Source organism: Rhamphochromis sp. 'chilingali', assembly GCF_963969265.1.
Source record: "Rhamphochromis sp. 'chilingali' genome assembly, chromosome: 14".
Taxonomy (NCBI): Eukaryota; Metazoa; Chordata; class Actinopteri; order Cichliformes; family Cichlidae; genus Rhamphochromis; species Rhamphochromis sp. 'chilingali'.
In genome coordinates, this window is record NC_137941.1 from 30,206,080 (window position 1) to 30,230,312 (window position 24,233).

At 38.2% G+C, this 24,233-nt stretch overlaps 2 long non-coding RNA genes across 2 annotated transcripts; one reads left to right on the forward strand and one right to left on the reverse strand.

The window, feature by feature from the left end:
* Nucleotides 1-1,965: 1,965 nt before the first annotated feature.
* On the reverse strand, nucleotides 1,966-2,723 carry LOC308409951. Its single transcript, XR_013974091.1, has 3 exons — nucleotides 2,522-2,723; nucleotides 2,349-2,429; nucleotides 1,966-2,005 (listed from the first exon to the last, which is right to left on the reverse strand). It is a non-coding gene; the product is annotated as an uncharacterized lncRNA (long non-coding RNA).
* Nucleotides 2,724-17,995: 15,272 nt separating this feature from the next.
* LOC308410193 lies at nucleotides 17,996-21,460 on the forward strand. Its single transcript, XR_013974138.1, has 3 exons — nucleotides 17,996-18,057; nucleotides 19,985-20,140; nucleotides 20,557-21,460. It is a non-coding gene; the product is annotated as an uncharacterized lncRNA (long non-coding RNA).
* The last annotated feature ends 2,773 nt before the right edge of the window (nucleotides 21,461-24,233 follow it).

A 24,233-nucleotide genomic window follows, 5' to 3' on the forward strand; every position in this document is an offset into this window, starting at 1 on the left:
GGCAAGTAGACGAATGGCAGGTAGTTTTGATCGATATTTAGGATTAATGTTTCCCAAAGTATAATAGAACATTACCAACTTATTTTTGGAGGCATGAGACCCAAGTGGGTTACAAATTTCAATTTCATCTGAGTAAAGGATAATCTGTAAGGCAGAGGGGTGTGCAGAAAATAAACGGTGAGACTTCATGAGTTCTCCATCTATGATATCATATAAATACTCATTTCTGTAATTTTTCTGCTCATCTATCAATGCCAAAACTCTTGGATGGGACAATAACTGCTCCAAACTTCTGACAAGCGGAACATAATGAAAACATTTGGGCACAGTAGTGAGGAATCTTTTTTTCCCTTTTTTTCCCCATGACAGCAGTATACCCAACACAAACGTCCTCGGACTCCACAAAATTGAAATTTCTCTTTATCACATCATCCTGCCTGTATGTTGTTGAAACAGAGGCAAATGGATCCTCAATCTGGTCGAAGACTGCCAAAACATCTTTTTCAAGTCCACTTCCATGATGCTGCTGGAAAACCTTTTGTACCTGACTTCTCAGATTATTGACCAACGATGCCTGATACTGTCATGGTCCTGGGCCATGTGGGCCCAGTATTCTTAGTTTTCATGTATTTTTGTATTTTGTTCTTTATTTAGGCCATGCTTCCTGGGTTGATCTGTTACGTTGTTCCTTATGTGTTTTCCCTTCGTGACTCTTACCCCCTGTGTGCCCCTCTGTGTATTTATGAGCCCTCGTCTCTCTTTGTGCTTTATTCTATGTTTTCCCCAGCCCGTTATGTCTGCGTTCTCCCCGTGCTCTCTCTCCTCCTGTTTGAACCTCTGTGTACTTCCTGCTTTACTTTGCCCATCTCCCATCAGTGTTACGTTCACTCCTGCCGTGTCTTGTTATGATTATCAGTGTCACCTGTGTTCCCCGTGTGCATCCACTTCCCCTGATCTTCCCTCATGTGTATTTAGTCTCTGTGTTTCGTACAGTCTGTGTCGCGTCGTCTGTGTTCCCACCCTCCGTGTTTCCATGCCCGGTCTATTGTATTCCAAGTCATAGCCTTACCTTAGTTTATTCCCAGTTTAGGTTTCTGTTTAGTTATTGCTCTTGTGCTGCCCTTATTCTGGTTTGCTTCTTTTGTATTCATCAGCCACAATAAAAGGCTCGCTTTTGTTTAACCTTCCTGCCTTCTTGGGACCTTTTTGTGCCACTGCTATGTGTTAAATGGCTGCCATTTCCACTGTGTTCAGTGGAATATAACCAAACTTGCCACAGGATAGTTTTTACCTGTCAATGTTAATATTCCAGTGTGAATTCCTTAAATCAGCCTAAAATGGCTGAGCAGCAGAAATCCCCACACCCATCACCCTGGGGACCATTTTCTGCCCATTGACTTCCATTATAAACGCTATTTTTCAACCCCAAATTATCATCATATGATTTTATTTTTTCTTCTTTTCTTGGATGTCAATGAAGACTCAGGGCCTTGAAGTTTTAATTTTTAAATTGCAAAAAAAATGCAAAAAAAATAATGGCAGGTCAAAATGTATGTTGGTGCCAATCTTTGGTCCATCTAAAGGCCTACTTATAATGACAATCACATATTACTTCAACTGGTTTTTTGTGGAAATATTTAGTTTCGTTTTTTGGTTTTTGGGGCTTATAACACAGGGCGCTCATGTAATAACACTGGGATTTGAAGGGTTAAAACAACGAAAATATAATTAAAACTTTACATGAATATTTCAGGGAGAAGTAGTTTTACAAGGTTGGCTAATTTAAAGTGGAATAAAATATGGATATATGGTCTTTTTATGGCGTGGCTGAGAATGGTCCCTAGGGTGATGGGTGTGAGTTTTTTAAAGGATGGCAGGAGGGTTAAGTGCACTTCCTTATCACTCGTGTCTGCACCTGAGTCCTCCACGCACTCTCCACTCGGTCCGTCACAGCGGACCGTGACAGATACTGTTGTAATGCTGCAACGACATCATTCACACCACTCTGAAAAACAGACAGAAAGGACAAACGACATCTTAGTTGTTTGCTATTAAAAGACATTTATTTTTAGCGAATAGACAACTTATAATGTAAGGACTAATAACGTACGTAGCTCTGCAACCAAAAAAACTGCATAGAATTATTTGACTGTTTCTTATAGATTTTTTCCCTCACTGAAACTGAAGAAAAAAAAAATTTTAATTCCTTCTCGGATTTCTTGCAAAACTCAAATTTTTAGTTTAATTAAGATTACAATTTTACTTTTTATATAATTTTTTATATAATTTTATATATAATTTTATATAATTTTATATAATTTTATATATAATTTTGTATGAGCACAAACCTGTGAAAGACGATGTTTCTCTCTTGCAGTCAATACAAGAGCTGTTGCTTGTCTGGTAAGAACATCGTGGCAGGAGTCATCCTTCAGAAAAGAGAAATAAATATAGGAGTGTTATAAACTGGTAAAATGTTTTATCAAAAGAAGTTGTTATTGTTCAGTAGTGATAGACTCACCATAGATTGGGATGATGCTACTCCATCTGCGAACCCGCTTGGACAAGCTGCTGAAATGTTTGGAGTCGAGGTATCATTGTTGGTCTGGGATGGAACAAGGGGCCTTTGCGAGATATGGGCACCATCATCGAAGCCAGAGTACAATGTCTTATTATTGTCAAAAGTACCAAAATGTTCGGGGCACACACTGTCTGGATCATGCTGTATTGTGTTTTGATCAATCACTGAATCTTCTCCTGAGTTCAATCTGGTGTCTACAGCTGCATCCATTGTTGGCTGGCTTGTTGGCTGGTTTTCGACCACTGGATCAGTCCTGTAGGCCCACATGTTACTCAGACTTCTGTTCTCCGCTGATGAGGGTTCCCTCCTAGAACTGCAATTGAGATTAATTGATTAATTGACTAGTTAAAGATATTAATTACAAGCTACACTGATCATTTCTAAATAATTCTATTCTGCATTTGATAATTTACTCCAAAATATGTATGTTTTCAGACTGAGTTTAATAAATTATTACTAATTTATTGCTGATTGATATTTGGTAGCTTAACTGTAGTTTAAAAGCTTTAAAAATCCTCAAAAACCTAAACCTGGAAAGCTAAACTAAAGAACACAGGAAACATTGAAAATGTTGCAAAAACCTTACAACCTGGAGCAAGGAGCATGAGACATGAAAACCTGAGGGAGGGAACACAGATGACACAGAGGAGAAAATGCAGACGATCCGACAAAGAACAGAGGGAAGCACACACTAAATATACACACACACAGGGAAACAAGGAATTGGCAGACAGGTACGAAACACAGCTGACACTAATCAGATGAGAAGAGACCAGGGGGAAGGGCAACAGAATACACTGATGCAGGGCATGGGACTATCAAAGTAAAACAGGAATAAACATGAACATCAAACCAGGGACACTTGACTCAAGACAAGGGAGGCACGGAGAACACCTAAACACAGGAAATAATTAACAAATAACCAGGAAACTAACTGAAACCATGAATATTAATAAACACAAACAACCAAGGAGACTCTGGACCATGCCCATTGGTTTATTTAAAACAAAAGTAAAAAAAAAATAAAAATGGTGTTTTCTCTATTAGGAGAAATTAAGCACTCAGAAAAATTGTTTAGAAATAGCATTGATGTGGATCATAAGGAATTAGCATTAACATATCTACTGTTAAGCTGTAAACACAAGTAGGAATCTAACATGAATACTATATGATTTATACTTTATATACTTTATATAACACGCCCCGCCATATACCCCCAATCGCCCGCTTCTGGCCGGGGAGCCATCCCACTGAACCTACTCCCCACTCCGCGAGCAGGCTAGGGAATCGGCCCGGACCATCGGCGCCCCATGCCCCGTCTCAGCGACGGGGAAGTGTCCACTCTGGAAGCCCCGGAGCTGGCCTGGTGGCCACCCATGTGGCAAGCAGCAGTCCTCCTCTCCATCATGCAGCAGTCCAGCCCTTCAAAATCTGTTGGTGATCATGGATGTTTTCACATTTTTCCACGCTGTCAGATTCCACCGGTGGAGTTGAGCATAACTTGCTTTTCGCAAGTTTATTGCCGCTCGTCATCCAAATAAAAGCCGCAGGGTTCAAAGCTTGTGCAAAAAGTAGCGGCTTATAGCCCGACAATTACGGTAGTTTTATGGACAAAAACCACCAGGTCATTCAGTGTTCCCTTAGTGCTAATGTATAAGAGATGTTGGTGTACTATACCTGAAGTAATGTTGTTAAGTCCCTAAGTCATATTCTTTTATTGTCATGACTGTATTTGAAGCTATTTTTATTTTTGTATGATACCTGATTCAGTTTATGAAGTAAACTAAAGTCTAAAATACTTAGTCAGTCATTTGTTTAATAGTAATTTAACATTACATAATTCACATATAAAACTATGAATTGTAATTTTAAATGGTTTAAAAGCATGTAGAATAGCATATGTAGGCAAGTATATTTCTCCTTTTTTTTTTTTTATCAAGAAGCAAAGATAAAAAGAAGAAAAAAAAACAGGGCAGGGTTCGGGAGTTGAATCATCCATCCCCACCAATGGCAAAACCAAATCTACGCACTTGGTCTGTTTACACCTACAGGCCAGTGGGCACTCTTTCAATGATGAGGATGTACACATGCCGGACAGAGACGAACGCTGGTTTGAGCGGGGAGTCAAGGAGGCCATTTACGTGAAAGGGGAAAGAGCATCTCTGAATCGAGCAAGGGGCCTAAGGATACATTTTTGCTATCTTACAATGCTGTGATAGCAGCTATTCCCCAACTCTCTGTGAACTGTACTTATGCCCATTGAATTCTACACCTTGCATAGCTTTGCCTGATTGAGTGCTCTGTCAGTAAATTGAACTGTAGCCCAAAATTACAGCAGATATTTCCAAATGAAACATAAACAAACTCCTCACACTCTCATCGGACAGTACATGAACACCTCAACAAATGAAATGTATACATAGTTTGGACAATCACCATCTAAACACTGTGCAAAGATGTCACCTGCGCAAACGAGAAACTTAAACTGTGGTGTCCTGTAGGGTTCAATTTACAGTGTATATGTGAAGAAGCGCTGTGTGCAAACAGGAGATGAGGACTCAAACACAGACTTCACAGAGGCAAAAATGGGGACTGAAAAGGCAGTTTATTTTAGGCTCAGGAAAAATTATACAACTAATGATGAACTAAACTAGACTGGGAAAATATAAACTAAACCTCACAGAGAGGAACACAAGGGAACACACAGCATGAGGGACGACGCGACACAGAACTCTGACATAAGTACACGAAAGGTAATGAGGGAAGTGTAAAGTACACAGGGAACACAGCTGAGGACAATTACACATGACAGCGCGGGGAGGAAACTAAACTGAAAATGCTGACACCAAGACATGGACCTTGAACATAACACAGAGAGAGAGAGAGAGAGAGAGAACATGATGGAAAGAGGAAAATGCAGAACACAAGGAGTGGGAGCAAAGCATGATAATTTTCTAGATATTTTTACTATGTGGTACAATAAACATTGTCCTGTAAACGAACACATGACAAAGAAAAAAAAGATAAAAAGTCCTTGGCTCACAAAAGGAATTATTAATGCTTGCAAAAAGAAAAACAATCTGTATAAACAGTTTATCAAAGTAAAAACAAAAGAAGTGGAACAAAGATATAAAGCATATAGAAATAAATTGACTGATATTATAAGAACGAGCAAACAACTTTATTATAGAAGAAGATTATATGAAAATAAAAACAATATAAAAGGAACTTGGGATGTGTTAAACAACTTAATTAAACAAGGATCTTCTGGAACATCATATCCTGAATATTTTACTGATGCAAATGGTGAAAATCACAACATGAGTAATATTGTCGATGGGTTCAATAAATTCTTCATAAATGTTGGCCCTGAACTAGCAGCGGACATCCCGTGTCATAAAAATGAAAATATCAGTAATATAAAATCAAATCCCTTTTCACTGTTCCTCTCAGCTACAAATGAGCAAGAAGTAATAAATATCACATTAAAATGTAAAAGTAAGTCTTCAATGGATTATCATGACATAAATATGTCTGTAGTTAAACAGGTTATTCTGAATATTGCTAGTCCCTTAACATATATCTGTAATTTATCATTTCAGTCCGGTTGTTTTCCAAAAAAAATGAAAATTGCGAAAGTAATACCACTATATAAAAGTAATGACAAACACAGTTTTACCAATTATAGGCCTATTTCTCTACTGCCTCAATTCTCAAAAATTCTAGAAAAACTTTTTAATTCAAGATTAGAAAAATTCCTTGAAAAACATCAAATAATAAATGTTGGTCAGTATGGTTTCAGAACGCAAAGAACCACTTCAATGGCGATAATTGAGGCAGTAGAAGAAATTACTGATACACTGGATAAAAATAAATATGCAGTTGGTATTTTGTTGACCTCAAAAAGGCCTTCGACACAATCAATCACTCAATTTTACTGGATAAATTGGAAAGATATGGTATTCGAGGGAAAGCTGGTAACTGGTTAAAAAGTTACCTAACAGGTCGGGAACAATATGTTAGCATAGGGCATTACCATTCAGAGAAACTTGGTATTACATGTGGTGTTCCCCAAGGGTCAGTGTTGGGACCAAAACTTTTCAATGTATACATAAATGATATTTTTGATGTTTCTCAAGTACTTAAACTCATACTGTTCGCAGATGACACCAACATATTTTTCAGTAGCGATGATTATACTGATCTTGTAATGACTGTAAACAGGGAGCTAAAATTAATAAAAAAAATGGATGGACATAAATAAATTATCATTAAATATAAATAAAACTAAAGCAATGTTTTTTGGTAATTTAAAATATAATATAGAATTACCAATTATCATTGAAGGTGTACCAATTGATAATGTGAGTGAAAACAAATTTTTGGGAGTTGTAATTGATAACAAAATTTCATGGAAACCCCACGTCAGACACATAAAAACCAAAATTTCTAGAAGCCTCGCAGTTTTGAACAAAGTGAAACAATTCCTTGATATGCATCTGGTACACTAGCTGCACAGGGGCTCAGAGGAAAGCACTCCAAGGGATCATTAACACCGCCCAAAAGATCACTGGCTGCCCTCTCCCCACACTGGAAGTTCTACACAACGCCCACTGTTTTAAAAAGGCCCAAAACATCATAAAAGACACCTCACATCCTGGCCACTCCCTGTTCGAACTGTTGCCCTCAGGCAGACGGTACAGGGCAATCAGAGCAAGGACTAATATACTCAAACACAGCTGTTATCCAACTGCAATAACACATCTGAATACTACAAAAAAATGTCCATCACGCCACTCTTGTGTTAATCTATGCACGGTCTGAAGCATGTGTGTGGGAATGTATGTGAATGTTTTACTGTTATATCTTATTAGTATTTTAAGTATTCTATCTATTTTATTTATTGAATTTTATTGTTTTATTTATATTTTGATATTGCTAGGGATGATGCAATGATCGGGGACCATTCTTAATTTCGTTGTTCTCATGACAATGACAATAAAGTTTCTGATTCTGATTCTGATAAAGATGCACTTCGTACTCTGTACTGTACCCTGGTTCTTCCATATCTTACATATTGTGTGGAAGTGTGGGGAAATACATATAAAAATACAACTAATCCATTAGTCACAGTACAGAAACGAGCACTGCGTATTATTCACAAGGCTGGTTATCTAGATCATACTCACAAATTCTTTCTTCAGGCAAAGTTACTTAAATTCCAGGATCTGGTTAATTACAATACATCCATAATTTTGTATAAAGCTTTTACTAAACTTTTACCGGCAAATTTACAAACTAGATTTGAAATTCGAGAAAAGGTTTATAATGTGAGAGGCTTTGGAGAATTCAAATTACCCAGAACTCGAACAACCCGTAAAGGCTTTTGTGTGTCTGTATGTGGTGTGAAAATCTGGAACAGTCTGAGTTTACAATTGAAACAATGCAAAAATATTCATAGATTTAAATTTCTCTACAAACAGTTGGTTTGGTCACAGTATACTCAATGATGGGTTTTAGTGTGCTCTGTAATGTCTGTCCTCTTACCATTGCTGGTATGGATTCCAAAATAAAAATAAATAAATAAAGTGTGCGTATGTATGTACATATATGTACTTGTGTGTGTAGATATATATGTATGTATATGTATGTGTGTTTGTTACTTGTAGTTATTACTGCCTGTTACCTGTGGTAATGCAATTTATAATTTATATATTCTGTATTCAGTTATGAAGGCTCTAATTGTTGGTTGCGAGCTGCCGCTTAGATGCTTGTATCTGCCCGGGGCTGTTGATGGGTCTGTATGCAATGATGGGCGTAGCTGCGGGAAGTTTATTGTTTTTTTTTTGTTGATGAGTGAGTATAGGGGTGGGATTTAATAAGTTTTCTTCGTCCCACTCCTTTTTCAGGCAAGTTTTGTTTTTTGTTTTGTGTATTTTATGTTCAATATAGGTATTTGTTGTGCCTGAAAATGAATAAATAAATGAAGTGAAAATGAAATGAAGCACAATAACTCACATCACTAAATACACGGTCACACAGAGGGAAACAATGGGGATAAAGACAGAAGGGGAAATCCAATAAATCAACCTGAACAATTTAGGACCCATAGAATAACAAATGAACTTAACATGACACAGGAACACAGGAAAACTAAGAACGCTGGGTCAAATGACCCAGGACCCTGACAGTATATGCAGTTTAACAGCAACACTCTGTGATTTATTCAAGACACTTCCTAGCATATAAATCTGTTTCACACTTTATTGCACATACAGTTTAATAGATGGTGGAGCCTGGTGATCTTATCTCAGGAATTGGGGGATGCAGGAAGCCACCTTTAGGTAACCCTGTAAGAGGAGATAAGGGGTTGTAAATTATTTCTCTTGGAGATGCTCAATGGCGTAAAAAACAGCTGTGGAATGCTTTTGTTCTTTTTTAGTGTATTTAAGCAAGGGCTGTGCTGAGATCTGGAGAGAGACTATGTATCAGTGTCATGCTGAATGTCTTCTATCTCAAGTTGTTGGGAACGTAGCGTTTTCAGTGGGAGAAACATTTTGTCACTCATCCAAGTGACTTCTTCAGTCTACAGGCATCTTACAATGCTGTAATTGCAGCCATTCCCCAACTCTCTGTGAATGGTACTGATTTACAGCATTTGATATGTAGAGGATGCATCCCACTTCTTTCTAAAAGCACTTATCATTCCGAACAAGTACAATCCCCATCTTGACCTCTTTATGGCCATGGTATATAGGATATTTTAGTGTGGGTAGGTAACTATCCTGAAGTATAGAAAAAGATTTAAAGATTTAAATGTTTAACAATAAATATAAACTGTGCCCTTGATTCCTGTCAGAAGAAAATTGTATATAGTGTGATCAGCTTCATGAAATGTGTTCTTTTATTGATCACTAAGCAAATGGCTACGTGACTTTTGACATGAACTCTTGTGTGATAAACAACTAACAGCTTCCTCTTTTATAAGAACATACAGACTTAGAAAAGGGGAACCTCAGCTCTGAGTTCCTAGAATAACTCTGTTATCTTTGTACACACACACACACACACACACACAAGCTTGTATAAATAAAGAACGCAGATGGTGATACAGTGCGAGTCTGTGAGTGCCTCCTATCAGGAAGAGCGCTCTGTGACCGTCCTCGCGAGTAAAAGACAACTGCAGTGTTAGTGTTTTCTAACTCAGGTGTCTTAGCTGAAGAACTGCGGGGGTGATTTATAGAAATCCCCTGTCATGAAATTTGTTACATTTTAATGTTCAGTTCAAAGATTGCCATGGTCCTCTCGGTCGATTCTCCCATTTCTGTCTGTGTATATGATCTGATTATAGTTGAGCTTGCTTCCCACTGTGCTGTTCCACACCTGGGAGAAATTGCTGATTATGCATCTGACTGCTGTTGGGCTCATAACCCAGAATAAAGGCAGTTCAAAATTCGACTCCAGATCATTGCACCACACGCAGTATACAGTCTCAATGTCTTATAATCATGAGTACAGCAACAGGGAACGTGAATTTATTTGGACTGTTGTCTCTGTTCAGATGTCCCTTACCTTGGAAAAAAGGAATTGTCTATTGGAGGCACTGAGGAGAGTGCTGTTTTGGAGCGAAGACAGAAAACTACATTTTAGTGTGTTCAGCCAACAAGCTAGCAGGAGACTATTCATCTACCTCCCTTGTAATACCCTTCCTTGGAAATCCAGTATCATTACAAGGGCTTTAGAGTGTGACGAATTTGGTGGCGAATAAAGAGAGAGAGAGAGCTGCTGCAGAGGAAACATTTGAGAAGGCCATGGACATTTGTAGAAGCTGCAACATTGAGATTCCTCAGGGAGCAAGGCACAAACAGAAAAGACTCGAAGGATTTGTGCTCGAATCCAGCTGTGGTGCAACAACCAAATCTCACAAGCTCAGCAGAGCTTAGGTGTGAGATGTTCTTTCCTTGTTTGGACCGAATGTTGCAGGAGCTAGCAGACAGATTTTTAGGGGTAGGACAGAAAATAATGGAGGGTATTCAGGCATGCAATCCATCTTCCTCAACATTACTTTCCGAAGATGCCTTAAAACCCATTGTGGCACACTACCATGTGACGATAAAGCCTGAAGAACTTGTCATGGCAAAAAACTTCATGAAAAGAAAAATGGAAAAAGAGGACATTCACAACATTACAACTGCCTTCCACTTGCTTGACGATGACATGTTCCCAATTCTGAAGGTTCAAATTCAAATTTTTATTTGTCACGTACACAGTCATACACAGTACGATATGTAGTGAAATGCTTGGACAACTGCTCGTGACCTAAAGAAAACAAAAAAGGAAAAGGCTATGAATAAGATAGGAAATAAATATGAAAAATTAAAAAGGGTAAATTTAACTAGGAAGGAATAAAATATAAATTAAGGTTAAAAATGAAATAACTGTACAACACAAATTAGAATGAAGGGTAAATTTAACTGGGAAAGAATAAGATAAAATATATAAATTAAAGTTGAAAATAAAATAACTGTACAACAAAATACACAATACACAATATAGAACTATATAAGAATGTATGAAGAAATCTAAATATAAATAAATATATACACAATAACAGCAGCTGTACAAGTATTAACCGGAAATGAAGAATGTAGTGACCAGTGTTGTGCAATCCACATTATGTCTTGTGCAGTGCAAATATGCTTAAAGTGATTTAAGTGATGAAGTGAAAACAAAGTCCAGAATGTCCAGTGTGTGTGTAAGAACTATATGTGTGGGTCAGTACTGTGTGGTGGTGTGATTGAGAGACCGTATCGCCTGCGGGAAGAAGCTCCTCCTCAGTCTCTCTGTGTTGGTCTTCAGGGAGCGGAATCGCTTTCCTGACCTCAACAGAGAGAACAGTCCGTTGTTGGGATGGCTGAGGTCCTTCACGATCTTCCTGGCCTTGGTCCAGCACCGCCTGCTGTAGATTGAGTGCAGGTCAGGGAGCTCGGAGCGGATGGTGCGCTCAGCTGACCGCACAACCCTCTGTAGAGCTCGTCTGTCCTGCATGGTGCTGTTCCCGAACCAGGTTAAGATGTTTCCCGCCAGGATGCTCTCTATGGTGCACGAGTAAAAGTTCCTGAGCACCTTGGAGGGCAGTTGGAAGTCTCTCAAGCGTCTGAGGTGGTAGAGACGCTGACGGGCCTTTTTCACCACGGTGTTGATGTGACAGGACCATGACAGGTCCTGCGTGATGTGAACTCCGAGGTATTTGAAGCTGTCCACTCTCTCCCCTGGGCACTCGTTGATGACATCAGGTCATCTTTAGAATTGCCATTCCTGTCAGTAGCTGCAGCTGTGAGCACTCTTTTAGTGCCTTGTGTTGTCTCCACACATGGCTAAGGAGAACCGTGGGACAAGAGAGGCTGAATGATTTGGCCATATTATCTATTGAAAAGGAATATTTGAATAATATTGACCCTGAAAAGGTCATTGATAGGTTCACAAAACTCAAGCCTCTAAGATACAGTCTCCTGTTACCACAATAAAGAGGTGTTTTCAGTGTACTGCAGGTCTATGATGATTTTCAGTGCTCCTATCATGTAGTATTGATTCTGGTTATGTCTTGGTTAAGTCCTAAAGTAGTCCTGATTTTGAACTGTTGTAGTCCTGTTTTAATTCCAGATCAGTTCTGGGTCTGGTTGAATTGGGGTTTAGGCCCCGTGTCTTGATGCAGCCTCTGATTTTGTTCTGCCTTGCTGCTTAATTAAAAAACTAGTTTAACCCTTTAAGACCTACCATAGAACCTATGGAACGCCAGGACTGCCATAATGAATTAATTAAATACACCATTAAATAATTAATTAAATGTGGCAATAATTAATTAAAATTGGAATTAATTAATTAAATAAATAGTTATGACACATGTAATTAATTAATTATTGACACATTTAATTAATTATTTATGTATTTCACATTTTAATTAATTATTGACACATTTCATTAATTATTGACACATTTAATTAATTATTTAATGATATATTTATTTATTTCATTTTGGCAGTCCTGACGCCTGGCTCTCATCATGAAATAATTTTATCTGTCAGCCTCACCCATCAAACTCAGGGGGCGGGGTTAACGCTGATCGAGTCAAAACCATTGCTTTGGCCTGGTGGCCATTGTTTCTAGCACACAACAACCGGCATGTGGAAGCTAACAGAACTGAGCTTTGAAAAACCCTGTTTGTGTGTTACCAAATACCGTTTTAATATTTTTTTAGCCGAGAATGTAGTGGTTTAATCTTCATGTGTCTGGTCGGTTTGTCAAGATACAGCCTCTTTGCAAAAGTGTTTCGATGATTTCGGAGATGTCTGCCCAGTCTCACGGCAAAGCGTGGGATAGACCCGCTCGCCTCGCAAGCAATCCCACCGACAAAGCGCAGGCCCCGGTACACAGCTGTAGTAACCCCCGCTGACTTCTTTTACTGAGGTTATATTTATCGGTGTTTTATTTCCTGATGTTCTTATGTGTCCTACGTGTTTCAGTCGCCAATTCTGAATTATAACTAACATTAAAAACATGTTTAAGGAGGAGAGAGAGCAAATAAATCTGTTTAACATCTGATCTTTGGGTTTTTGTTCAGTAATCAGCGTGACCTGTGTATAAACACATAAAAGAGATAACGTTGGTGTTTCCGTCATGTAGTAACTGCTGGCTTTAACTGTACAAAGGTTGTTCGACACTATGAAACACATACAGACTTCATGATGTTCGGCTAATATTTTTATTGTGAATATTAATCATGCTGACCTCGCTCTGTACACCACGCAGCGAGGTCAGCATATCCACGATATCCTCAGCTCCATGAGTTAACACAAAGTTTCCCAGCTGACTATCTAACTGCCAACTATTCCAGAGACGTGAAAATATACAGCATAAAGAAAAGTGTAAGAGACTCAGCAGCAGATTAGAATAACAGTTATACATTTAATAAATCACCAAATGAATCCAAGAAACGAGCAAACCTGTTCCGACAATTTGAATTTGTATTCCCTCAGCTGCAGACTCGCTGCTGTTTAAATGTTTGAAAAGGAAGATTAGATATAAACAAACGTCAAACATAGACTCAGTCTGCCTTCACATTTGATATGAGGCCAGCACGTATAGTGGCCTCAGCAGGCTATTACTGAAATACACGTGCTATATCTTAAACTATGATATAAACAGGGAGGTCCTATTAACATGTTTAGTTTTAAAGGACACCTTCCTGCCTTTAGTCTCATTCATGAGCAGTATTAGTTTTCTTCTAACATCCAGAAGTCTGCACGATGTGTTTCATAGTTTGTAACAAGCCTTTGACAGGTAAACATAACATGACCGAAAAAGCAAAAAAAAAAGCAAAAAAAAAGAGAGAGAGTGTTGACATAAGAAGAGAAAATTCTCTCAATTATGGAGACAGACAAATGGTTCATTTATGTTTGATGTGTGTTTATTCCTCCCTAAATATCGTCGGTGAAGTTCGCCATGCATGTCAGATTTTCCTGCGCATTTTTATACCTCTGCCAACAGAGAGAGAAAAAAAATCACATTCTAACAGACAGCTGGTGCTTAGAATACAGTTGAATAACTATTAAAAAACAGATGATATTTAGATGATAGTTCAGTCTAACACATGTGCCAGTGAACCATTAAACGTCTGTGAAACTATGCAGTTATGAAACGTAACTTTAACCTCAGCCAAACCGATTTGCTCAGTTGTAAATAAAACAGCGAAGTAAACGTGACCCGACAGACAGAACCTGAGTGAATGAAGTCCAGCGTTTAACCACTGAGAGCTAAAACTCAGCTGAGGTTTGAAAGCTGTGTGCCGGTGATTGGACATCAGCCGCTGATAAAGCTGTTCGCCTATAAAGTGCTCTGTAAGGAAACGAGCTCCAGCAGCTCTGCGCTCGGGGAAAACACTATATTTACTTATCTTGTGCAGAAAAATGCGCTGACATTGCGTTATATCGAGCACCGGCTGCCCAGTTAAACTGTGACTATCACCAGGTAACGTAGGCGTGTTTCTTGAATTAGCAGCAGGTGTTAAACAGCTGACAGATGAGGAGGAGGATGCATGCAGGTAAACTGAGGGTCTGTTGAGCTGATCGCTGGTTTCGTGAGAAAAATGTCAGCTCGTTCTTTATGTTACAGAAGCACAGAGACACAAGACCAGGCGGAAAGAGACGATCGTTCGGTGAAAATGAGAATCTGCGAATGCAACATGTGGAACACGGAGAGTGGAATATGTAAACAAACCGGTTAACGTAACCCCCTCGGTGCACTCTGCATGCTAACTGTTAGCAGAGCTAGTGAAATCTCTGAAAACATCTGAGCACTTTTGCAAACATGTTCTATGTTGACAACCTGACCAGACATACGTCGCGACATTCGCGGCTAAAACACTGTTAAAAGTGTAGCTGGTGACAGAAAAACGGGGTATTTTAAAACTACACCACCACCATTGCTGCTTGTGATTTGATCTGCATTCTGGGATAACTGGCTGCCCCAAGTCTACACAAGCAATCGATTTTCTAGGATCGACCTGTTTTGACTTACTTTGCACGGCAACCAATCAAATGTTAGAGAAGCTGCATGGGCAGCGTTAACCCCGCCCCCTGAGTTTGATGGGTGAGGCTGACAGATAAAATTATTTCATGACGAGAGCCAGGCGCCAGGACTGCCAAAATGAAATAAATAAATATATCATTATATAATTAATTAAATGTGTCAATAATTAATTAAATGTGTCAATAATTAATTAAAATGTGAAATACATAAATAATTAATTAAATGTGTCAATAATTAATTAATTACATGTGTCATAACTATTTATTTAATTAATTAATTCCAATTTTAATTAATTATTGCCACATTTAATTAATTATTTAATGGTGTATTTAATTAATTCATTATGGCAGTCCTGGCGTTCCATAAGAACCAAGTCCGCCAGAGCTTATATTATATTTTTACATGCTGTAGTGCCATTTTTGGGAGCATTTCAAGTTGCTATACATCAATACAACCATTATAACCCAGATTTTAATAATATGTATGCATTAGGTGCATAGTAATTACAGTACATAAATTGCAAAAAAAGTGCAATAAACTACAAAAAAATTCAAAAATCGTTTTTGTTTTTTTAAATTCAAATTCAAATTCAAATTCAAATTTTATTTGTCACGTACACAGTCATACACAGTACGATATGTAGTGAAATGCTTGGACAACTGCTCGTGACCTAAAGAGAACAAAAAAGGAAAAGGCTATGAATAAGATAGGAAATAAATATGAAAAATTAAAAAGGGTAAATTTAACTAGGAAGGAATAAAATATAAATTAAGGTTAAAAATGAAATAACTGTACAACACAAATTAGAATGAAGGGTAAATTTAACTGGGAAGAATAAGATAAAGATAAATATATAAATTAAAGTTGAAAATAAAATAACTGTACAACAAAATACACAATACACAATATAGAACTATATAAGAATGTATGAAGAAATCTAAATATAAATAAATATATACACAATAACAGCAGCTGTACAAGTATTAACCGGAAATGAAGAATGTAGTGACCAGTGTTGTGCAAAACCAAAGTCCAGAAAGTCCAGTGTGTGTGTAAGAACTGTATGTGTGGGTCAGTACTGTGTGGTGGTGTGATTGAGAGACCGTATCGCCTGCGGGAAGAAGCTCCTCCTCAGTCTCTCTGTGTTGGTCTTCAGGGAGCGGAATCGCTTTCCTGACCTCAACAGAGAGAACAGTCTGTTGTTGGGATGGCTGAGGTCCTTCACGATCTTCCTGGCCTTGGTCCAGCACCACCTGCTGTAGATTGAGTGCAGGTCAGGGAGCTCGGAGCGGATGGTGCGCTCAGCTGACCGCACAACCCTCTGTAGAGCTCGTCTGTCCTGCATGGTGCTGTTCCCGAACCAGGTTAAGATGTTTCCCGCCAGGATGCTCTCTATGGTGCACGAGTAAAAGTTCCTGAGCACCTTGGAGGGCAGTTGGAAGTCTCTCAAGCGTCTGAGGTGGTAGAGACGCTGTCGGGCCTTTTTCACCACGGTGTTGATGTGACAGGACCATGACAGGTCCTGCGTGATGTGAACTCCGAGGTATTTGAAGCTGTCCACTCTCTCCACTGGGCACTCGTTGATGACGGGGGTCTGGCAGTTCCTCTCCTGCTTAGTGCTGAAGTCCACTATCAGCTCCTTTGTCTTACTTAACATATATTTCTAGTTAGAGAAATTTAAGAGGCTTATCCCTGAAAACTGAAAATACAAAAAAGTTGCACAAAATAGTTTTCAACCACAGGAAATTTATTTTGAGTGTCTTCATAGTTTTATTTTTGAAATACACCAATTTTTATATACTGCAGGAAAAACAAAAATAAATATTATAGTGCAAATTTGCAAAAAAGCAGCATATGCATCAAAATAAACTATTTCCAGCAGTGCAATATGAGTTCTAAGCATCCCAGAAACGACACAGAAAGTCATAAAGTCAAAGATAACTTTTAAAAACACCAGTATAGACTCATGAGGCCCTGATGGTAAAAAACTACATTTCCGCGAAAATGACGTCACTTCCGGTTTTGGGCAGGTAATGGCGGACATGCGATAGTTGACGCTGATGTCTATTCTAACGTAGGAAGTGTTATGAACACCTGCTCGGATCGGCAAAGCGTGTTTCTGGAATATTATGTTTTTGTTGCTGCAAGTGCTTTTTATGCAGTTTTTGCAAAGCTATATGTGGAAGGAAACTGTGACCTAGGACAAGCTGATGGCATAAGATGTAAGTACAGTTCTACAAGGATTTAAAAGTAGTTGTGCAAAACGGAGCGTGCCCGCCCTGACCGGTTTTAAAGGGTTAAACATATCAGGTCCCCATAAGGAGAATCATGTGCTAACGGCTGTCCAAATGACTCGGGTAAAGTTTGTAGCATGCGTGCTTGTTGTTTTTGTCTGCTTCCACTTGTCTTTGCACTAGGATGATGTCGGAGTAAATGTGCAGTCATATTCGTTGTGTTCCGTGGCGTGGCACATTCAACATACTGTTTTACTTTTGTCCATGACGCGCTTACCTTCAATTTGCCATGTTGCAACGTGAGCTTAACTTCTGTCTCGCTAGCTTTCCCTGTGGTCAGTGAATCTGCGTTCGACTACTCCGCCTACACTGAAAAAAATGCAATAGGGTGGTTGTTGAATTTGCATAGAATTACTTCATATATCCAGCATGACTAATTTAAATTTCACATCTAAACATATTTTTGTCTTTTAATTTTCACATATTCTTTAAGAATATTGATTCTTTTAGAACAAATCATGTTGAAAAGAAACAAGTTAGTCGTGTTTTATCCTCAAGCTCCGCCCCCTGGAAAGGAAAAATCGGCTGCGCTGTCCGCCATTTTTGTCTCTCGCTTTGGAAAATCTACTACCATCTGGAGTTTTACACTTGAAGGTAAATAAGATTTTAAAGCTAACACACCAGTGAGAACGAGTGTAGACCCTTTATATATGTGGACTTTTACTGGGTGTTGTTATTTTACAGGTATGTGGGCTGTTTATCGAAAACCATGAAAGGCCAATGTTAGGCTCCAGTTAGCTAATGGTAACCGAAATTATGCGATAAGCAAATTAGTAATTAACATATATAATGTGAGTTAATATTGTTTCTATATTCTTTCAGTCTAAATTAACAGACTATTACAAACTTGCATCGGTGTCTGTAGTAAGTGGTGGTACCTGCAGTGTCTTAACCATTAAACAAGCTAATGTAGGGCTGGGATATGACTAGTTTGTTGAAACATGTCTGCTGCCAATGTGACTGCTCACACACGGTAACATTACCAGCACATAGCCACAGCCGCTATAAACATGCTGAAAGGTCAATCTAGCTTCTGTAGTCAGCAGCTGGAAGACTCAACACAGACCCAAGATTCAGTGTAACGGTTATCTAAATGTTGTGTGTCCTGTTTGTAAGCCCAGAAAAAGAAATTAAATAAAATGACGACCTTGAGCTTCAAGCTAATGTAAGCGTAATGCTATAGCATAAAGCGACTAATGCAATGATGAGGTTGTTAAATTAGTAAAAATACAGTAAATATATCCAACATGAATCATTTATATTTTTGGTCTAAACATAATTAAGTCTCACGCCTTTCACTTGTTTTAGAAGGATGTTCAGTCTTTTAAAACCAGTCATATCAAAATAACAGAAAATAGTTATGTTTTCTGTTGAAACTCCACCCCCAGGGTGTGTTTTGCGAGGGAAAATTCACTGTGGCGGTCCGCCATTTTTTGTCTTCGCTTCGTTTACGTTTGGTGCTGAGCTTTACTTTGTCAAGGTAAACTGAAAACTACATGTTTGAGAGGAAACGAAGAGAACATCCATTAGATGGGGAAGTTTTTCTCATGAATTGCTGTTGAGCAACATAATGTAAAAAACAAGTCATTCCTTAAGTTAACTAACGATAATGCTAGCTTAAGCTGCGGGACAATATTATGTGCATTAGCTTTTTTTCAGTGTGTGCCCAGTCACATCCGCTTGTTTTTTCTCAGTGAATACAGACTAACAAACTCGTGTCCATTTAGTTAACTGGTTGTACCTAAAATGTTTTAGTTATACAGTTAAATAAGCTAGTTTGCCATGGGGTGGGCTCTGTGTGTGTTGGGGGGGGGGGGGGGTGTCTTCACTAAAGTCGGTTTATTTAGGGCATGACACCTATGCAGTACTCATTAGGAGAGGAAGTGCATGACGTGGGGCTTTATTTCATGTTCTGGGGCAGTGAATGTAATCTACTGATAACATGTTAAAGACACACAAAAACCCAACAAATTATTTTAACTGATTTATAGAGAGACTGAGAGGAGGGCTTAAAGAGATAAAAAATAATGACAATATAAATATGTTAAATTTATTTTTTCTGTATCGATATATGGTGCTTATCCCTGCTGAAGGGCAGATTGGTGTTGCTTCAGAACAATTGTCTAGCGCTGTTATGTAGAGGTGTTACTGTTAAGGTTTTAATAACATTATTTTATTTACTAGTGAAGATTTGCATATCTTATCTCACATTCTGTAAGGTAAATTTTCTGGAAAGGTCAAATTAACTAATTTAACTAAGTATTAATGAAAGACCTTGATGTGTATATGACAATAATAGATGTCGTTTCTGGGTCATTTGGCAGAACTGCAAAATGGCCAGAAGGAGGCAACTGCTGTGGTTGCAAACAGGCTTTGGGTGGTTTGGAAGTAAGGGCAACTATGGAACTGCTCAGCAACATGGGACCCATAGCTAATAAATAGTAATATAACTTTGTGTGGATGTAACCTTGTGAGATTTGAGATTTTGACAGCATTTTTATGTGACAACTTCTCTTTTTAGATAAATGCAGAGTTTAAGCGCATTACCACCATGCCACTGCAGTCCAGATTACTCTCGCAGATAGATGTGCTATCTGACAAACTAATAAAGGTCTTCAAAAGGCGAGGAGGACAAATAGGAAGAAGACTTCAGAACATTCTGGAGCCCACGGCCCAGGTAAGAAAAAAATTAATTTGTGTATACACTTTAGGGAAAATAATAATTTTAACAAAATGCTGCTTGTCACTCTATGCCAGGAGTATGTCGAAAATCACCTGGGATTTTCACAATTTACCATGGGTGCGTTTTTTTTCTTTTTCTTTTACCTGCATTTTTCTATGTGTGGAGTTGATAGTTGAACACCTCTCTGTGCTCTGACCGTATTCTGCTTCTTTGCATGGAGATTTCACTTCATTACCTTTTTAAGCATTCTGAGGACTCAAATCACATGCTGTAATGAATCCATTTTTGTTCACCTAATGTGTTAATGTTAACATTTTTTGGAATAGTGACACAGATTAAAATAAGATTTGGTATAATGTTCTTTGACCAGTGTTCTGTTTAATTAAATTTTGGAATTCTGCATTTTCTAGGCCACAGATGAAGCCATTATCCAACGATCTAATAAGGAAACAACCATGGGAATTTACATCATAAAGTCAAGAGATGCCAATGGCAGCCCTGAGGACATCGGGATAGTCCTTGAAGGCCAGAGAGTCTGGCAGGATTTGGATAACTATACCCTAGCAGCTGCAATGCTGTTTGGACTAATGTACACTTTGAACCTCACCTACCCACTGGAAAAGTATACCTTCGAGGTATTATAGAAACTGGTTATGGAGCTCAAAAGGAACAGCCTTTCAAAGAAGGCCCAGGTTTTCAGGACCAGACTGTACGATTGAACAGTTTTCCAGTTATGATGTGGGAACAACATGTTTACCTCTTCAAATATGTACCATCCTTTCTTTTAAGCCAGCACTGGTAAAGTTGCAGGACATAGTGAAACTTATTTTTCTGGCACTTTTCAACTTGGGGCCTTTATTACTGCAGTTTTCACTTTTCAAGCCATGACTCTTTTAAAAAAAAATTCAAACTTTGAATGTCCATTTTTCTCAATGGAAATGGTGCCTTGCACCAATTTCACCAGTTTGCAATTTTTTTCCCAAGGTGCACCACTACAAACAGATTGCATCGTCTAGTATTAGTGATTGTGATGTTTAGTGATAGAAGCAAGCCAATACTAATCAGTTTAGGTCTCTTGGTTGTGTGCCTGTGGGTTATAATGTTATTTTAAGTCTCTTCTTTGTGTCATTTTAATAATTACACCCCTGTTGCCATATTACCTTATGGCTCTTACATTTAAAAAACTATTTTTTACATAAGCGCGATGTCATAAGGCCCCACAATGTTGAATTCAGGTTACAGCAGATAACTTTGAGGAATGTTATGGAATGTTTTTCAAGAGATGCATTGTACAAATATGACTCATGTATATTTTGGAAGCCTGAATTGAAAGTCCATTGTTACAACTGTGTAGTATTTTCAAAAATACAGGTCATTGTTCAAAAATGTTTTGCTTATTTCTTTGATTGAAGAGAAAGTGTACAGTACATACAGTAAGATCAGCCTTAATTTAGTTTTATTTATTGAACACTCAATTATATACTATATTATATTATATATTATATATTAGAAATTTGTTATAAAATAAAATAAGCTTACCATAAAATAATCTTGTCAATATAACACATAGTAGTCCAATACAATTAACACAAAAAGTTCATGTCTGATAAACAAGTGGTTTCTATAAATATTTGACCGGAATGAAAAACATAACAACAACATAAAAAAGTCATGTTTGTGTTACCAGAAAAATGTGTGCAGGTATAACATAAAAAACTAAGGTTAACCAAACATAACTTAATTTCGTGCAACCGATTACAATAATTTTTTTACGTTTATACCACTGATTATTTTTTTCAGTGTAGGCTGCACTGTCGAGCGCAGATCCACTGAGCACTCAACACAGACAGCATCGTCAGAAGAAAAGTTGATAAAATAAATTTTAAAATTTGTATTGTTCGATACATATGCATACACAGCAAATCCAGCATGTCCAAATTAACACTGTCAGATTTGATTTCAACACTATTAAAGTGTCTATATGGGTCCACACCAGAGAGTGTTAATTTAACTCTTTTTGGAGAGTTGGTAAGTTAACACTGATTTAGTGTTAAACACCAAATCTGTCTGGAGTTGATAATTTAACACTTACTAATGCTAACTAGGTGTTAAGAGTTTATATATTAACTCTCAAAGAGTATTTTAGTTTAACTACGTAAGAGTTATCTTCTAATTAATTCTAAAAAGCGGGAATTTTCCTGTTCTGAACTTCTAGAAATTTCTTTTGGAAATAAACATTTACTAAAAAGATGCAATGGTTTTTGTAAAAACATTTATTCTGAACTGTGCACCACAATTTCAAAAACATTTTCTGAAAGATGTAACAGTATACATGTTCTCACTTTTATTAGAATTTTGTTTATCAAAAGGTCTGACATAGGTGAGCTGGTAAATGCAAATAACAGCATTCTCATCACTTATTTCTTCAATACACAGACGATGCCATCTCTCATCTCCTCCACACATCACTCACTCACTTGGACACTGTTAAGGTTCAAAATATTGGGGATGGAGACAAGAGAAAAAACCACAATAACAACACTGGTCCGGCCGGGTTGAGTCAAACGATGATTTAATGATCACACACGTGGGAGATGGACACTGATGCAGACAGCCTCAAAATCTCAAAATGGTGGAGCATTGCTCAAACTTTTATAGCCTCTGGTGCCTCCACCTTATCATAAAAAGCCTAAACATTCACATGCTCTCTCTCACACAGCGCCTGAGCTACGACCTTGGCTCCCTGTTTATCTGCTCCTGCTGAAATGGGGCAGAAAACTCCAGCACACTCTATTCTCTTCTACTCAGACAAATTAGACAATAACCTTCTGCGAACAGTATTTCTTATAACTCAGCAATATAATGCATCATAAAACAATATCATTCATTCACAACAAGTCAGCAATTTAATGTAATGCAAATCAGTTTAACTAATGCAATAGTTATCAGCTTCTTCTAATTCAGGAGAATAATGCAAACTAAAACTACATAATAATTCACAATCTTTAATTAGGGGTATAACATGGCATAAAATAATATCATAATTTTACAATTCCCCCTGATGAGGTCATTAGAATAATGACCTCACAAACACCCTGTAGCCCAGTGTGGCTGGGTTCATCTCTTCTCACTCCTGAGGTCCTTTGTCCCCCTGAGGGGCGAACCATATGTGAGATGACCTCTGTGTTTGCGCAATTCAGATGCAAGAAAAACTAGGATTCCAACAGTAGCAGGTCCAGATGACAACCTCCTTGTCTCCCACTGCTTTCAGCCTTTATTCTATTGCTGCAGCTACCAGTGTCGTCCAGTTGGGTGATCCTCTGCTCTTAATTTTTCAACCTTAGGGGTTAGACAACCCTTCAGTCGTAACACAGATCAGGGGATTATTCTGCCTCGATTTCAAACAACGATCTGTGTATTCTCCAGAAAAAGGAACAGGAAGGTGTCCCCTTTTTGCCCAAAAGCCTCTCGAACTTCGTTGGTCTGGTGTTCCCGGATTTCCGCCAACCCCTTCATGGTTATTGCTGTGTTTATGGGATCCATCCTTTTGTGGTGACTAGCTGGAGCCCAAACGCCATGACCCTTGGACCCAGTTGATGTCTCGGCAGTCACTGTGTCTGACTCTGCTACGGAGGATCCTCGCATCTCTGTGACCTCGTCTGGTGTCTGTTCCTTTCTCTGTAAGAGACAGAAAACCAAAACACCTCTCTTCCTAACCCTAATAATCTAATGTTGTTATCTACTGACCTTCTAGTGATTCAGAATTGGTCTAAACATTCAGAATGTCCCAGGGACTTATTCTAATCATATCTTATGTGTGTGTAAGCATGTTTGCATTTAGCCCTCCGCACTCAAGGCATTTCTTACACTCTATCAGTCCGGACAGTCACGCCGAACGAAGCTTCTGACCTTCAAAAGGCCGAGTGCCAACTCGTTATAAGCACATTTGCAAGGTGTGTCTGAAAATTATTGAAACCCCTCTTTTTAACAAAAGACAAAAAATTAACAAATCTTCTAAACGCTATTCAGTTCATTTCAATGAGTAATGATTAAACATGAAAATGATAGTTTATGCTTTTTCACTGAT